Here is a 19,118-nt window from a genome sequence, read left to right as displayed (position 1 = left end):
AAATCCTTAAGTAAAAATCCTCCACATTTGTCTTCATTCTAACATACACAGGAGAGGGAAATGAACATGAATTTACCAGCTTGTATGGACTTAACATTTGTATTTTTGACAGGACTTCTGTAAAAAGTTAGATTTTAAAATGGCACATTTTATTTGGACTTGTTATCTGTAAATTATTGCTTTCCAATTCGTATCAGATAATTTAAATCTGATCCAAATATCTAACTATAATCTTAAAAAGCATAGGAACCAACAGATGATACTTCAAAGACTGATTAAAACACATCTGCAAACTGGGCTGGATTATTCATTGAAGTTTGACGAGGGTTAAACCAACCAACAAGCTAACACATAAGCCATTAGCTCAGGCTAATTGTTAGCACAGTCGTGGGATACCATAAGCCAGTCCCTCCAGGAAGTTGCAAAGTCGCGTTCCCACGAATTCACGTAAATTAAACCAACTTTTTCTCCACCTTGCACTTTTGGCTGATTGCCGCAACTTTTCCGCCAATTTGGCCGATCTCCCCCGCAAGCGTGAATTCATTTACGCCACCAAACTCACTTCTTTTATGTTCAAAATCTTCATTTCATGGCTGTTGACTTTAATGTCATTCAGTTTTTACACATTTTATTTGGAATCCTGAAACTGAAATCGACCAGAAGCGATGTCAGACGTCTCAGCCACGCTCACAGTGAAAAAAAGCATCATAACATCACAACTTGCATAGCAACTTTTTAAAAAAGCTGCTGCTAAATCAGTCATTTGGGCTGCAGTGCTAGCTTGGGCTAGCCCATAACTGAATTTGCCACATCACATTAGCTACAGTAGCTGAGATCGTCAAACTATCTAGTGTTAGCAAGTTAGCATTATGCTAGCTTAATTGCCTGTTTTTGTAGTGGTCATAATAAAACATATAGTGAATAAAACTTTACTCCATCTGACAACATGATGTCGTGTCAGATAGATCGTCATCAGCAGCAGTAGTTGCTTATCAATAATATCCCATGATCCCACACTACTTCTCAATGTCATCAGACTGGGTCTTTTATTATGAGGTGATCAAAGGAGCCAAGTGCCTTTGTAATCCTACATTCCGGTGGCTCACGTCATGTTCAGTGTTTTCATGTTTATCGCTACAGTTGCTTTAATGAGATGAAAGCGTTAATCTGGGGCAGGTTCCATTAGACCTACATGCTACACTTGGTGTTTCACAGTCACATAAAGACAACCGGAAGATGCCCCAGATAAACTGTAAGTATATAAGTTTTATGTAAAATATATAGATGAGTGCAGTATATACTTTTTATATTATGGTCTATGATGAAAATCATGTCCCGGCTGCCTTTCAGAACAAAAGTGATTATTTATATATATCCATTATTTATATCCTGCTGCTGCGTTTTCATTGGTCCAGTTCATGTGATGTATGAACCATCTGAACCAAATACCTTATAAATAAAACACAGTCACATGACAAGGATCATCTGAACAGACCATTAAACATGTCAGATAGAAAGCGCTGTAACAGATAGATGTGTATTATAAACTTGAGCTAAATAAATCAGCTTATTTTGTCCACATGTTGGGCTCCTGAAATCAGACGGGCCTCGTTTTCGGTTAGAACATATTTGGTGTGGAGATGCCGTCTGCGGAGGATCCAGCTCCTGAGTTGTTACAAAGCTTTGGTGGTTGTTTCAAAGTTTCCACCACAACAAATGGCACTCTACAGGAAGCAAAGAACTCAGTAACTTCCTGCCTTACAGTATCTCTTGCCCACACCTACGTCTTTGTGGGGTTTGAGATTTTACAGAAACTTGGGAGTTTTTACAAGAGGTAGGCTGTATGGTGGCGACACAACAGCTCCATCACTGTACACAACAATATCTGCTCTGTGCCACAAAGATTTGATTTCCCATTATAACTGAATATCAAATACTGAAATATCATTAGAATTTTAGCATGCACTGATGTTCAAAAGAGCTTGGAAATGTGCTTTCACAACCGGACTGGCCATCTGGAGTGTGTGTAGTTTTCCCGGTGGACAGGCGACCTGTGGGCCAGGCAGAGAGCCAAACCAGGCTGAAAGATTTTAAAACGTCCACTACTGGTCTGACAGCGAGAGGGGCGGGGGGCTGAAACATGAGGAGAGGAAAAAAAGATACTTAAAGTGCAAAAAACGATGCAAGTTAATACCAGAAAATGATTTATTTATATGCTGGCCGAGAACAAGAACAACCATTAGTGCAACAAGTGTTAGTTCTGCTCACATCCACTTCCTGTGTGGCACGGTGATGTTCACACTTACTGCAGAGTTCATCACACATGAAACACCCAACTAACTATGGGAAATGAAATGAAAATGAATTTAGAAACATGGTAATGATGGTCGTGAACAAATTACAGAACACGTTTCCTATCTCTGGAGTAAAAAGAGACAGGTGAACCATCTGTATTTACTTGACCTGACATGTTGTTTATGTTGTTTATTTCTGAATGCTGATGAGACTGGTTTCGTTTTTGTTTTTATGTGGGTCGGTAGGCTGTGAAACTGAAATGCCCTCTGGGATCAATAAAGTTGTCTCAAACTCAAATTTCTGTGACATTGAAATTTGATCACTTAGGCCCTACTACCAATATACTGTTTATATCGTGACAGTCGGAGTTGCCATAGGAATGTCTGTATAATAGACTTAGACTTAGACTTAGACTAAACTTTATTGATCCCTTTGGGATGACTCCCTCTGGGAAATTCAGTCTCCAGCAGCTTATACAGTACAATACAATAGGAAAGAATCAGCACACAGAGGGTAAAAAAAAAAGATCAAAATATATATATCTATCGATATATATATATATATAGTTATATAGTTTGTGATGATATAACATACCTTTTTATACATTTGTGGGGCAGAAGGACTCGAACAAGATGAGAATCATCCCGGACATATAAGTGATTTATAAAGTTGTTAAAGCTAATGTGTTAGCATACAGTCGCTCTAACTTGATTTTAGAGATTTGTGGTTTTTAAACTGACTTTTATTTGTTCTTTAAAGTAATAATCATGAAGATGTTCATGTAAATAAATGTCTGTAAGTCTCTCTCTCTCTCTGAATGAGGTAACACAATGGTGACTGAGCCTGTGGCCCACTGATGAAAGCCTTTGCATCTGCAGTATATAGTATTATTATGGGCTGGGTGTCTGTGGCGGCGCCCAGTTAGTGACGCGTTTTCCATCAGCCGGCAGTGGTTGGTCTGCCAGAGAGGGTAGGCGGAGCTAAGCGGCTGCTTTTCCGCTCTCTGCAAGTGTTGCGAGTAAACAGTAATCTACTATGGCTGAACAAACAAAGAAAAGATGGATGACTACAGATACAACTTCAACAAGAAGTGAAAATCCAAAGAAGAAGAAACAAACTCGACGCTCAGATGAAGCAAACAGTCTGAAAAGGAAAGCGACCGTCAGCCAGGAAAATCAGGAGTTACAACCGGAGCCGACCGTGGACGTCACACATGCAGCACTGTCTGGATATCTGGGAAGAGTGCTCCTGCAGTTACCGTTTATCACCACAGGTGGCGCCAAAGAGAACGAAACTGAGATCTTCGAGATTAGCACTTACTGTATCATGGGGATTGTTACTTACTGTACCGGCGATCTCTTTCAATTTGACTAAATGTGAACCCAGCAGAAATGACTGAAAAACATCCTAACCCATTACACTTAGAGTTACATTCCTGCTATCCTCGTGGTCACAGCATTACATTAGCCTAGGGAAGCTACTTTTGTAATATTATATATCTGGAGAGGTTTGTTTACAAGTGAAAGTACATCCAACCAAACAATACACAGCTCCTTTTGAATTAGTTTGCTTAATTTCAGCAGCGATGGCTCGGTGGACATGTTGCCAGAGATTTGTTAAAGCTGCTGTGAGGAGTTTTTCTCTGGTTGTGAAACAGACTGATTCTGATGACTGTATGACTACAAAAGCAAACCAGCCCATCAGAGACGAGAGTGATTATTTTATATTGTTATTTTTAATACCTGAAACTGGGGCAAATATTTAAAGTGAGTGACACATATGACTGTTAAAGAAAGCAGGATGAGATATTTCGTTAAAAACCACCACTTAAGCATGAACAGGACAGAATCAGCAAAGAGATACGAGGTACAGCTTTGTCCACTGGGGGCGCCAACACACACCGAAAGATCCTCAAAATAGCTTTAACAGTTCAATTAGGCCAAAAACTTCAAACATTTTCAGACCATTAAACAGCCAGTTATCAGTTGTCATCACTCCTATTACAGTACTAATGATGCACCTACCAGTAGGCCGGTCGTAGCATCTATTAAAATCAGCATATCCGCAGTGACGTCAGTGACCTTTGTTACCATAGTAACAACTGTAACCATGTGCATAACGTTTGAAAACAGTTGCAGGTTGGTAAGAAACAAGAGTGTGGTTTTAGGGTTAACTACCATACTTCAAAGGAATCTTAAAAGGAGGAAGTGAAAATGTTTTTACATGTGCTGCATACGTTCTGTCAAGTATGATAGCAGAGCCCCACTAACTAACATCTACGCTCCCGACGACACCAGCCGGTCGATGGGCTGGTGCCTGTTTGTCACAGAGCTATGCTGCTGGCTGATTTGCTCTTCTGTCTTTAAACTCCTCCAGAAAAGAATTCACTTGGTGAGAGGTAAACAGTCCTTTCACCATACACTCCTCCTGGTCGCTCTATGAATCTGAGCGATGCCTTTAGGTTACGTAACACCGGGGCCACATTCCAACCACTCATCTACAAGCATCCACAATGACAGGTTTATTTGCTCTGTATCACAGTTTACTCCAACCAAAGGCTGTTTTTGTGACACATTTTTTTGTACAATTCATGAGAGAAAATTCTTCACACATTTAAACTGTCCCTGTAGTTCTGTGAATGACAAATGACAACAAACAAGCAAGCTGCCGTCAAGCTCGGCTGTCATCAAAGAGCTTTTCATTCCCTTTGTGGAGACTTGGAAAAACATTAATTATGAATATCTGAAGAAAAGAATATCTTAATTTCTCCTCTCCCTGCATTTCACATGTGACAGGCAACATTTGCAAACTAGTACTGCTCTGCATCTCATTAATTGTGGTTAAAAAGGGAAAGAAAGATTTATGCAGATACCGTCCACTTTAGAGAAACTATAATCTCATGCATGATAATCAAGGATACTTCTCTCGCTGATTCCCTGCGAGCAATTTCCATCAGCGCAAAAAGGAGAGATGTATCTTGGATTTTAGATAAGTGAAAAGAGGAGAGGATCTACAGATTTATACCATCTTGTAAAGTTACATAAGCCACTCTAGGCTCATGACATACTTAAATAAGCAAAGGTTATGTAACCGCTCTATAACTGCACTTTACCATTGAATAGCAAAGCAAATTAAGTAGGTGAACAGGAATTTACAAGTGAAGCAAAACATCGGAGCAGATTCCTGCTTTTGTTCTCGGTGTGCATTAAGCCGTGTTTCTTCACATAAAAATAAAGGTACAGCTGTAAAGTATTTCCTCCGCTGCTGGTGACTCACAGGAAGTTAAAGGGAAAAGTGAAAAATAAGCTGCACAAGAGCTACGCGCGCATATGCACGCACACAAAAACACTGTGTGTGTGTGAAAGAGAGAGACACACACACACACACACACACACAGAGACGGATGCAACTGCTTGTGTTGTGCAGCCATCTATTAAAAGAGAAAGGGGTGTGTCTGTGAGAGCTGGGAGAAGTTATTTATCACTATGCTGTGTAACCGGGCCCTCTTATAAATTCAGAATAGCTGCTGTTATGAGTAAAGCCTTTCATGGAGTCATTAATATTTGACAGAAAACATGGCTTTTTTATCAGACGAACATTTTTACCATTTCTTTTCTCTGCTCTTGATGTGAGCCCTGTGTCACAGTGCATTACAGGCTTTTGCTTTTATCTCCATCCGTTCTATTACTGAATCAGCCGCACACTTCCCTTTGTGTGTCCCCTCCTCCCCCCTCTGAGATCATGCATTCAAATTTCTTCTTCTTGTGTTAAAAGACAAAGCATTTAGCCCGTCCTCTTTGATCTGAAACTGCGTCTGCATCAGTCATCCTCCTCCTCCATCATTAATGTTTCCTTTACCTCCATTATCCCTCGAGTAATTTAAACATCTGCATCATCATCGTGGATTCGTCACTGCCATGTCTGTCATTCTGTTTAATCCTGCTCATACTCGAACGACAGACATGGGGGCGATATTGGAAACAGATGTGATCAAGTGAAAAGCAGGAGAGCGTCTCCTTATGTTGCCGAAACAACCTGTTCTGTTTGCCGTGTTCTTTCGGTTCCTCTGGAACGAATGAACAGATCACGGTCGAGGCAGAAGGATGCTCAACAATGAGTCTGGTTCTGCTCAAGGCTTCTGCCTGGGCTCGCTCATTAGTGCATTAATTAAAGTCGGGTGTCTGTAAATAATATAACAAAGACAGTCTAGACTTGCTCTTTATATAAAGTGTCAGAAATTGATTGATTGATTAAAGCTCCTGTGAGGAGTTTTTCTCTGGTTATGAAACAGACTGAAATTAATTCTGATGACTCTGTATGAGCTACAGAAGCAAACCAGACCATCAGAGACAAGACGGATTATTTCTATAAAGTTATTTTTAATGCCTGAAACCACTGCAGGGGGGGGGGAAGGTGTCAGACGAAGTGGGTAACTGCACCCTGCCTTTGTTTACATTTTCCAGGGGAAATATTTAAAGTGACTGATACATGTGACATGTGAAGCAGGATGTGTTTTTATTTAAAAACCCCACTTAATCATGAACAGGACAAAGAGACAAGAGGTACGGCTTTGTCCACAGGGGGCGCCAAAATCAACACACACTGAAAGTTCCTCAGAGGAGCTTCAACTTTTATTCGGACCAATACAGAACGTCCATCAAGGGAAGGGAGCGCTCTCACTCATCTTAGACTCTTTTGCAGTAAACATATATAACATGTACAATATTAGAGGTGAAATTGTTTATTATATTATTTAAGGTAATTGGAGAAAAAAATATCCAAAACTTTCACGACCAATTCAATTGCTTTTTCTGTCTGACACAGCGTGACAGTAAACTCAGTGTTGAACTAACATCCCTTGTATTATACTTGGTATTAAACAGAGGATTAAACACCTTTAGCATAAGTAATAATTAACTTAACAAGCACATAATTTTCTCATTTCATGAGAAAAAAAGATTACCAGTAAGTGGTTAATAAAAACAAAGAAATCCCAATTAATCGATAGTCATAATCTTTAGTAGCATAGCTGTTCCTGTTATACACTACTCAAAGCGTAAGCTGGACCAGGTGTAAAAAGGTGTTCCTTAATGTTTTTTTATATATACGTAAATGTCTGATATGATGAAACCCAAAAAAGCCACAAGGCTCTTTTCTCCTGCTCCTTTCCACCAGCCAGCGAAACACAGCACAGAAACACTTGGAGCAGGTTCAGGCAGCACTTTGGACACAGTCTCAGACTGCCTGCATTATATCAGTGTACGTCTGCAACATAGTCCGTATATGAAGATGTGTGAATGTGCATTTATAAAAGCTGTCTGTTCCTCACTCGTTTAAATCTCCAACAAGTTCCTGTTTTATTAAACACTAGGATATGATGACGTGCAAACTCATTAAATCAATCAGCAATATTTAGTGTTTCACATCTTATTTTGTGTTTGCAGTATGCTCATGAGTAAAGAAAGACCAGTTATTGTCAGGTAACATTTCTTTGCTATTAGCAAAGGCTACAAGGGACGCTGTTGCAGCTGACATTTGGCGGTGGATGGCTGTTAACTGATGTCTTCTGCTTTACGTGCACAGTCAGCCACTGAAAACAACAGGTGTACTCCAAAACACACGTGCTGTTTGGGCCTTCAGTAACCATCTATGTTTCTTTCGAGCATGAGGGACACAGTCACTCATCTGACAGCTAGCTTCTTTGTTAATCCAGATTCAGTTCTGTGCTAACATTCAGCAACATTTCAGACATTTTAACTGAATTTCTCTTCCTTTTCAAATGATATTTTTCTTTCTTTAACTCTTCGCTGAACTTTTTCTGATTGGACAAACTTTATTCCACCCTCCGTCCGTGACAGTGACGCGTTCTTTAGATTAAATACTCTCTAATTGGCTCTAATTTCTCTCAGAACCTCCACTTCAACACACACCTCAAACTCAACTCACATCATCATCTACACTTCAACTATCATTTCAACAGTGCTTGAACTTCACTTCAACTCTCCTCAGCACTTACACTTAGACTGACTCTTAAGCTTCATAAGGTATTTACACCTAACTGAAAGTCTGCTCTGGGTGCCTCACGTTTCAAACAGCCGGAGCGCCACGCGTTTGACAGGAGACCTCTGAACACCAGCAGCTGCAACACAACTTAATATAACGACACACGTCATTCAACTGCAACGGTTTCACTAATTCACTATTTCAACTTAAATTCAAAATTTGCTGCTGCAAGCAACCAAAACAAGTCATCCAAAAAGTGTAACCTTTTCTGGCTATTACTCTCGTTCATGGTGTCTCATCTTCTGATTTGCAATCTGCATCTTTAAATGTCACGACTGTTTTCTCTGTTTCACAAGTACTTCCTGTAACCTCAGATAACCTCAAATACCAACATCTTTAGCCGTTATTGAAACATTGATGGTGAAGGCAGAAGAATTTAGAGGTTTTTCCCTCAGAAAACATGGCCGCCCTCAGTCACGAAAACAAGCATCCCTCCCATCACTGCAGTTTTTAGTCGTTATGACTCATAACAGGACTGTGTGATTAAAACTTTACTTATAGGTAACAATTAATGCATTTAAATCTATACCTTAAAATAAATAAGAGAAAATGATAATTACAAGTCAGACTTTTACAGATCTAAATTCTCTCCTCTACATTAAACTAATGAACATAAACAGAGCCCTTCTCTGTCTTCAACGCCTCTTGACCTCGTATTCTATACCACCAACTCGGTGAAAGCTGGCATCAAATATTAATCACAAAATGCTGAATTAATCATAAATATTCATTGTTACCCTCTGAGAAAACGTATTGACAGAGCTGCATAACGTTGTCCAATTATCCCACAGAGCCGCAGAGAGACGCCGCTCGACCACGTCTCATTTGTCTGTTACATCTTAATACCGCCTCTGATGTAATATGCTCCGTACGCGTCTCAGATCAGGTGTTCCTCAGATCAGGTGTTCCACAGATCAGGTGGTCAGCTTATTTCCCAGTAATAAACAAAATGGGAAAACATCCCAATGAAGCCATATTTAAATCTACATATTTTCTTCCATTTGCATCATAAGTTTGTTTTGTGCTAACGCACGTAGCTCCTCCCACGCTCTGGACGAGCCTCCCGTTTCACATTAAGTCCATTTCATATGAAACCATATTATAACCACACCTTTAAATGTTCTTATTGTTAGTAATACTTAACATGTTTCCAGCGCCTTATCTATCCTAAATAATATTAGACATACATGCCGACATCCCCTCGTTCTCTCTCGCTTTCACCTCAGTCTGATGCGTCCTCATCATTTTTCTCCTTCTGCTTTTAGCTGTTATATTATTATTTCTCTGATTGTATTATTGAATACATGCATACACTGTTGTAAATAACTCTTCTAACCCATCGTAACTCTTACTTTGTATTTAACTCTCTGTGCTTTCTCTGTGTCAGAGCAACTGTAACGCCCGACTTTCCCCCGAGGATTAACAAGTATTTCTGATTCTGACAGTTATGTGTTATCCCCGTTTTATTACATTATGTATAATTATTACATTATGTCCACTGGCTTCCTGTGTGTCACAGGATATATGTTAAAATCAAACTCCGCCGTGCTGGTTTAGCTCAGTCGGTCGAGCAGGCGACACATATACAGCAGAAAGACCTGGCCCCTGTTTCACCGGCCCTTCGGTGCATTTCATCGCCCCTCTCTCTTCCCCACATGTCGAAAGGCCTTAAAATCCTGCTCCTGTTATGAGGCATCCAGGCCCCTCAGGTACTCCAGGACAGGTTTATTTACCCAGCAGGGCGAGGCAGCTAGTTTCTATATGCTCCTCACCTGTGGAAGAAGCTACCGGAACACCTGAGGCGTTCTCTGTCTGTGAGCTCCTTTAAAACACTTTGATTCACTTCTGATCTTTTACTCTGTTTATTTAATCACTATTTATTTAATTGTTTATTGATCTCATATTTTGGCGTGATGTCGTATTTCTTTAATGCTCTTAATGTTTGTGACTCTGTAAATCACTTTGAATTGCTTTATGAATGTTTTGCCTTTTACTGTATTATTTCTTTAATCTGTGAAGCACTTTGGGTCCCAGTGAATGTTTTTAACTGTACTACATTAATAAAATGACACCCTCATATTTAACCATCAGTGACTGAGGTATCTGAATGATGACGTGATCCCAGACAGGACGATTGTTCACCATAACTAAGTGAGGATGAGGAGTGTGTTTGACATGTAAAACAGGATCTTTCAGTCATTTTTCTAACGGCACTCTGTGAACTGACGTCTGCAGAATGAAACATTTGTCACCCATCCATCACTTCCTGTTTAACAGCTAATTACTCTTTTCATTTCTGTCATCAGAGGTAAAACACACGCACGCTCTCATGAAGCATGCAGACAGCACAGCCTCACATCCCAGCAGCAACAGGCTCGCAGGAACACTCGCTTTCACTCTATTATTTCCATCCATAATGTGCACAGGTGCAGCTTAATTCAATTGGAAGACATTGCTGCGGTTATACACAAATACATCTCCTTGTTACCAAGTAAAGCCGTTGTCATGGCGATGATGGGGCTTATATAAGCTCGGATGTATTTTCGTTGGAAACGAGTGTGTTGTCCTCACTGTGCTCGATTTATTATGATTTGTTTAGACACAGAAAAAAAAAACAGGCAAACAGAGAAGAAAGAAACACGAGCACGTCTGACACGGTGGAGCAGATACATGTAGGTAACCTGGTGCATGAGAGACATTTGTACCTGTCACACACACCTGTGACAGACGTTACTATTATGACACCAGACAGGCCTGTGTGAGGCGCTTTGTGCGACCTGAACCTTAATCATGTATCGGGTTCTGATTAACTGAAACAACCTTTAACACAGATCACTATGAAGATCAGTATTAACAAGATTAACTGCTATTTACAGGTACACTGAACTATTAAGTGCAATTAGTGCGAAAGAAATCAGTTTGGGCAACACGTCATTTTCTGTATGTGCAGGAGGATTTTATTTAAAGGGCTGACTGAGTTCAGATAACTAACTTTAAGTTTCTGCTTTAATACTTTCAGGTTCGAGGTTTTATTTATAAAGCAGGTAAGCTCAACGTGCAACAGACACACCACACAGCAGTTAGACCGCAAACAAGCAAAAAGAGAATGAAAACACAGGTGATCACATGTGTACACACACACACACACACACACACACACACACACACACACACACACACACACACACACACACACACACACACACACAGAGTACCTATTCGCACGCTCGGGAGAATAGATGAGCTTAGTTTTAAAAGTCGACACAGTTGTGATGGACCTCAGGTCAGCAGGCAGCTTGTCCCAGAGAGAAGGACCACAGTGACTGACGGCCCCCTCACCGCACTCGGATCTAATTCTGCGTACAGCTAAACGACGTCCACCTGATGACCTCATGAGGTCACATGTCGTTGCAGAAAGTACAAGCACAGTGAAATTAATTTGCCTTCATCCACCAGCTGCGCTGCTAAAAGAATAAATAGACGCCATGAGACAAATTCATTTAGGATCTATTTTTTCCGGATGTCCTGAATGTCTGTTCTTCTTCTGTATGGACCCCAGGAACACGCTACGATTACCTAACACTGTGGCAATAACTAATGATGTAGCACAGCTCTGCTCTCAGATAGACACACTTTGTGCCACCTGCAGGAGCTGTTACTCTCAGTATCACTGTCACAAGTGGAGCTACACCTCCGATATAAAACCTCAGATGGCTGGTTAAGCAAAAGGAAACAAAGAGACATCCTTACCTTTCAGCCAACTTTGCTCCGTCGATGGAAAACACTCCTGCAGTATTGTAGGGGGCTGTGGCTTCACCTTTAACCTCCTGTCTGCCTCTCGATGCAGCAGCCAGCAGCTTTCAGCAGAGGATTAAACATCTATTGACAGAGGAGTGACGTGATTGACAAGTTAAGGTTTCCTTCCTTGTCAGAAGGGCCTCTGTGCGTGTGCGTGTGCGTGTGTGTGTGTTTGTGTGTTTGTGTGTGTGTGTGTGCTCTTCCCAGAACTCACATTTCACATTCCAGCGTGACTTCTGAATTTTTCTGCTGTGAAATACGAGGGATTTTTTTTTTTTTGAGCCCCACTTTTTCACACAGTTTCCGTAAAATGACTGCTGCACATCGACAGAGTGAGTGTGTGTGTGTGTGTGTGTGTGTGTGTGTGTGTGTGTGTGGCGGGGGGGGAGGATAAAACCGTTGAATAACATTTGAGTGTTGTGTAAAGTTCTTACCTTGCTGTTTGAACATAGTTTCTCTCACGGCGTCTGCATGTCCAGTGTTCGTCGGCGCAGGAACACCTACAGTCTGCTGCAGACGCTCGTCTCAGATGAGGGAATTTTTAGCTCGAGTGGAACCTGTGGGAGTAGGTAGTTACTGTATATTCATTTTAAGCCTTTGACTGAAAGAAGGGCATCGCTGCATGCGCTAAAACTACTTCAAACAGACAATAAAAAGTCCTGAGTTACCCCTGTTTGGCTATGATTTTGTCTGGAGAGCCCCTTCAGTGTTACAAGATGATAAGCAGCACGTTGCTCCACATTTTGACAGCTTAGCAGAAAGAAACAGAATGCCAGGAATGAAGCGACATTCCTCTTAATGTTCCTGTCAGATGATACAATATGTATGGCAGGTAAGCCAGCTCTATATCAGTGAGAAGAGACAGAGAATAATAGCAGAAGGCGTAAAGCTGGAAGGACTTGTCTCTCCGTCTCCCTCCGTCATCTGGACCCACCTGTCCGCAGTCGGAGCCGCTCAGAAGATTTGCTGCCGGTCGGGGAATTCGTGGCTGAGCGATGCGTCAGGGGTTGTCATATAAAATGTGAGTGCTTTCCCCTGAGTAATTTAATCACAGACTTTTATGGAGGCATCAGCCGGCACAGTGAGAGACGGAGTAAAAGGATTGTAATTGGACTTCTTTCATTCAAAGTAATATATGGAATGTGTGGTATAATTACAGCGCGGGGTAATGGTCTGTGGACGACTGAAATGCTAACGTGCGGTGATTGGTTTAATGTGTGTTCATCAGGGGGAATTTGCACCATATTGACTCGAGACTCTTTCTCTGGTCTGACATGATGGCGCGGCTTTCATAACCTCCCAGCATGTCACAGCAATCCCAGTTTGATGGACTGATTGAAAACTTTGTCTTCTCGATAAATGAAACTTAGCAGAAATGGTCTTTTTTTTTGTGACAGATGAGTAATGTGCGTGGGCGACAGTCTGAGGTCAACTCCACATCATTAGAAGCTCTTGAATAGTCTGGAACCCGCTTATATAACAGTGGTTTGACGAGAAACTGCTGCCGACTTTTTCTTTGGCTACTTTCATTTCACCATCTGTGTGACACGAAATATTAGTGATTACTTTTGTTGAACCGCTGCCAAGAAGAACGTTTTAATAAATTTAATTAAAGGAAATATTTAGTTCATTTTGTCTCCATGAGGTGGATGTCACAATGTCCATAAAATAAAAGTATATAGTTTTTAGTTGTTTTTTCATATTCATATATATTCTAATAATAACCTTTAACACTTTTTAAAATCAAAGTTACAAATTGTTTTACGAAGGCAGCAAAGCAAAACAAACAGGTCAAACAATAATTTTAACAAATACATAAAATTCATATAAAAGACATAAAATTATTTTAAATTCCAGTAAAATCCTGAAAGGCTCGCTGATAAAAGAGAGTCTCCGCCCCCCCTCTGTCCCTCTGCCCGAGGATCTCAGCGTACGTGTCGGCTCGTACTAAAAGGTCTGAGATATAACTGAGAGAAAGGCATTTATATTTACAGCTCCAGAAAAAATAAGAGACCACTGCAAATATCTGTTTTTCTCTGGTTCTGGTATTTATAGGTTTGTGTTTGTGTAAAATGAACTTTAGTTTTATTGTATTGAAGCGACTGAGGTGGTAAAACGCCTCTCAGAGCGTAAGAGTGGGCTGACACTGTGACGCGGATCGGTCCAAGAGAAAATCCAAAGTCCAAATCCAATTTGAGCTTTGATCAAACAAAAGACGATCAAAGTTCTGAAACAATCCCGACACCCGGCTGAAAGACACAAATAATGACAAACCGTATGACCGTATCCATAACCAGAAATGTTAATTAGGCTATTAAAGTAATGAAACGTAACAAGTAATCAACACGAGTAAAAGATGCATCATGCATCCAAATAAAAGATTCTCACGTCGGTCTTTTGTTTGCAGAAAATGACGACTGGTGAAGAAAACAAAACGATGTGAAACAAAATGTTTTTCCGACCTCGAATGACGTGAAGAGAAGAAGTTTAAAGAACAGAATATTAATGTTTGAACTCAGGGAGAGTTCAGGGGTCAATGTTTGGTGGTTTCTGCTGGGTGACGTTAGTATGAATAGTTTATCTGAAGAAAAGGGACGATGTTCATGAATCAACATTAAACTAAATGTAAAACTCTTCCAGGTGATAACACTGACACAGGCGGACACGGTCATGTGACCATTTCTGTGTCTGATTAATGTTCCGTTTTTTGGTGAGACGAAGACAATTTTCCACCATGGTGAACAATAAAGTTCTATTTTATTCTATTGTATTCTATTGTATTGTATTCTATTGTATTCTATTCTATGCACCTGAGTTAGCTGAAAGGCTAGTTTTCATCCGTCCCTTTTGCCAGATGTTATTCATGTTATTCAGATATATTATTAAATACATATACATACTGTAATATACCATACTGTATTTTATATTGCACTGCTTATTGTACTGTATCTTATACCTCCTTTCATGCTGTTAAATGCTGCAGCTATTAACCAGGTGACATTAGATCGTCACTTTTACCTTTAGTTTTTATTTTATGTTATCTACTCTTATTTCTGTTTGCATTCACCTTCCTGATTCTTTGTCTTGTGCTGTTGCACGTCTGAATCTGCCCTCTGGGGATCAATAAAGATTGATCTCATTCAGCGACCTAAAACAACGAAAACGATTCAACAGTTAAAAATATATTAGTTTGACATAAAATCAAACAATAAGACAACGTGAAACAACACGAGTGGATAGATTCTGATTCAGAGGTGATGTGCAAACATTTCTTGACTTTACACTCTGCTCGTCTTTGATCGACGGCCTGAGACCGTCCATCTTCCTCCTGATCACATTCAGGCTGAACACGACATGCAGACAGAGATGCTGATTTAAGGAACATTTGGACAGTCTCTTATTTTGTTGCGGAGCTGTTTATATTTTATTATTGTGAATTTTTTTCACTGAGGGAAACGAAACACAATCTAAGAGGAACATATATTTTAAAAAACACAAGTAGTTAGAACCGATGCTAAACTTCACTGTGTTACAACAAAGGGGGTTCATCTGTGACACAGCGGTCCTGTAGAAATGAAAACATGTAAAACATGAAGCAAGTTTAAACAAATCTTCAAACAAAAGGCTAAACTGGACTAATATCACTACTGTGTATCTCGTGTAATTACTATTATTTGGTTGTTACTTTTTTTGTCTGGTTAGCTGTACGTATCTGTATTCTTCAGTGTTATTTTGAAGGCTTCGGCCGAGACCGAACTGATATAGTTTATAGAAAAAGGGGGAGGACTAGATACGTGTTTTTCATTTCATCCTACACCCAAATTGAGACTCTTTAGAAAGAATGTAGTTATTGCGATTTGCCTTATTTGCCTGAATGTTATTTTTCTTTATTTATGTTTTCATTTTAAACATGTTCGAGAATTTTTTTTTTTTATATATATTTGACCTTTATTTTACCAGGAAGTCCTGTAAGATCTGAGTCTGTTTTTAAGGGAAGCTGACCAAGACTTTTCACGTTATATGATCCATTTTTCTGTTTTACAAGAGTGGCAGCAAAACACTTCGTACGACAACAAAGAAGATCCAGTTAAAAGTTGTGTTTGTAAAAACAGAATAAAACACATGATAGAAAACTTCAGGCAGAGCCATGTTAGTCTGCAGTTACACTTGTTTCTTTTGTCTCACAGAGTTGTTGTGTGTTCTATGAAAGTATGTTAATCATTGATTAGGTAAAATGATCGTGTCTACTGAGCTTATTATCCAACCTATAATAAAATCTATATATTACTGATGTTCGTCCGCGTGTTGATAAACCCCAACCTACTGTGACACTTGGGCCCAGCGCTCCTTGTTCCTGACTAATCGCACATCAAACACTAACTGCATCTGCTGTGACAGACAAATAATTCTTTACTGGAAACCAGGCGGTTCCTGGACGGTTTGGGAGTTGTCACGCTGCGCGCTACATGTTTACGCTGCCGTGGGCCTTTCCGCTCACATCAGCCGACTCATTTTTCTGTTCCTCAGCTAAAGCAATCAGGTGGATCCTCCACACAGCCGCTCTGTGGCACGTGTGTGTGGGTTGGAACCACAGAGTATGTACTAGTGTATGTAACAGTGATAAGAACTTTGTGTTTTATGGTATTATTCCTCGATATATTTGTACCATGTGACCTCGTCTATCTGAGCTCCAGGCTCTGCCGCTCATGTACAACAACAGGACTGTGTTCTGCGTTACAATTAGCAGCGTAACGTGACCTGATGACGGCGCCACGCAAACGTTGAAAACATTAATGTCTCGTCACACTTTCCATCATCTCGCTCATCATGAGACATTACTGAAACGAGATCCAGGTTAAGAGTGTGTGTGTGTGTGTGTGTGTGTGTGTGTGTGAGCGAGAGACAGAGAGAGAGGACAGCGTTTCACAATCCTCAGATAAACTCAATGTGACAAGATGGTTACTTTCTCCCTCTGCTGTGACAGTTAATTCTGGACTAGGAAAAATGTCAAAAATGTTTAGCTGCGCTTGAGCGGACTTAATTACGGAGCCAGGGGCGACTCAGACTGGGGCTGCTAATGGTCCTGACTTACAGATAAAGCTCCGTTTACAGGGACGATTTTTTTAGCTGCTGATCTAATTTACTTAAAATCAAATATTTTGGCAGCAGCAATTAGATTGTCACTGTTCAGGTTCCACTTTTTTATCCACCTGCCTTTTACCTGGTTCGTGTTAAGCACAGTTTTTATCACTTTATAACGCTAATAGTGGATCGTGCTCGCTGCTGTGTGTTGGAAAGATGCATGAGAAACAAAACCACAAGCTTGCACAATTATCTTCAACACTTTGACATTTGTGTTGACAAACTGCCTGACATTTAGACCCTTTGACCACCTTTAAAACAGTTACCCTCTCCCTCCCTCTCTCTCTCTCTCTCTCTGCATGTCTCTCTATCTCTTTGTCTCTTTCCTTCCTCTGAGGTCAGCGAACCACAGTGTTAGTGTTTTCAAGCCGCTCTTACATGTCTTTGTGGTTGCATCACTTCCTCCCTGCAGCAGGTCCCTTCGGCGCTGCAGCGTCGACACGTGAACGTCTCTGAAAGAGAAATCAAGACATCAGCAGCAGCGAGGGGCCGGAGCCGGCGCCGACCCCGAGCCCAGAGATCGGGACCCAGAGATGGCCCGTGAAATGAGTTGGAGTTGGAAAATCACCGGGGGGATATTCCACGCCCCGCTGCCAATTTCACTATCATAATCAACCTCGGCTTGTGGAATGATATTATAGGGCCGGCTATTTTCGCTGACGCTCTCACTGTGCATAGATTTCTGTGGTGCAGGAGATAAGAGAGCAGATAAGAAATATGCGAGGGAGGAATTGTAGATTGTGCAAAAAAAAAAAAAAAATGACAAGAGAAGTGCTGAATTTTTCCTTATCTGATGTAAAATGTTCTTGTTTTAATTTGTAAATGAGTTTTATGAGGTTGAAGCTTGGCTTTGTTTGATTTAATGTATTAAGTGCATCCACAAACGCTGACAGCGTGTAAAAGTGATTAAGTGAAGAGACAAATGTTTTACTCATCAGACCATCATCAGCGTCTGACTTCAGTCCAAGAGGCCTCATTGATCTCAGCTGTCCATCCAAGTATTAAACGCTTTGATGCTCTGCCTGATCTACTACATGAATCTACAATGAATCTGCGTTTCTATAAATGCAACCACAATCAAACAGACAAATACCACTTAAAGTATCGAATCCGTAAATAACCTGGGACTAGCAGAACATATGGCACATCTGAAGCAGAGCCTGATATCTATACAGGTTTGTTACGTAAGACGGCCTATAAATACTTTTTAAGAGACGTGGTCGTAAAAATAGTTCCTATAAAGTGTTCGATCACACTTTTACATAACGGTAATATAACAGGCACACCTGTGCAATAATCATGCTGTCTAATCAGCATCTTGATATGCCACACCTGTGAGGTGGATGGATTATCTCGGCAAAGGAGAAGCGCTCACTAACACAGATTTAGAGACAAATAGGCCTTTTGTGTTCATAGAAAAAGTCTTCGATCTTTGAGTACAGCTCATGAAAAATGGAAGCAAAAACAAAAGTGTTGCGTTTATATTTTTGGTCAGTGTATCTCTGAATGAGGTCCACACATGCAGCACTGTCTGGATATCTGGGACATGTGCTCCTGCAATTACTGTTTGCCGCCACAGGTGCCGCCAAAGAGAACGAAACTGAGATCTTGAGATCAATCCTCAGATAAAATAAGAAATCGTCCCGTTGTTTCTTTTGTTTAGAGAGAAGACGGTGGATGGTGTCAGAGACAGGCAAGGAGAGAGTGGAGATGACACGAGGCAAGGGGCCGGGGGTAGGAGTTGAACCTGGGGCCGCCGCATCGAGGACTGCGGCCTCTGTGGGACTCGTGATATGACCACCGACGTCCCGGGCCTGTTG

At 40.7% G+C, this 19,118-nt stretch overlaps 1 protein-coding gene across 1 annotated transcript in view; it reads right to left on the bottom strand.

Annotated features, from left to right (window-relative positions):
• The window catches only part of tox2 (TOX high mobility group box family member 2), a 136,765-nt gene extending 124,567 nt beyond the window's left edge, over positions 1-12,198 (bottom strand). Inside the window, exon 1 of the mRNA XM_069678994.1 lies at positions 12,109-12,198. The gene's annotated coding sequence lies outside the window, so the exon portion shown is untranslated. The remainder of the gene's footprint in view (positions 1-12,108) is intronic.
• Between the last annotated feature and the right edge of the window lie 6,920 nt (positions 12,199-19,118).

This window comes from Semicossyphus pulcher, unplaced genomic scaffold, assembly GCF_022749685.1.
Source record: "Semicossyphus pulcher isolate SPU_LCO1_2020_fin unplaced genomic scaffold, fSemPul1.0.p SCAF_3, whole genome shotgun sequence".
Taxonomy (NCBI): Eukaryota; Metazoa; Chordata; class Actinopteri; order Labriformes; family Labridae; genus Semicossyphus; species Semicossyphus pulcher.
The sequence above is the reverse complement of the archived record's forward strand: the minus strand, read 5'-3'. Positions and strand labels throughout refer to the sequence as shown.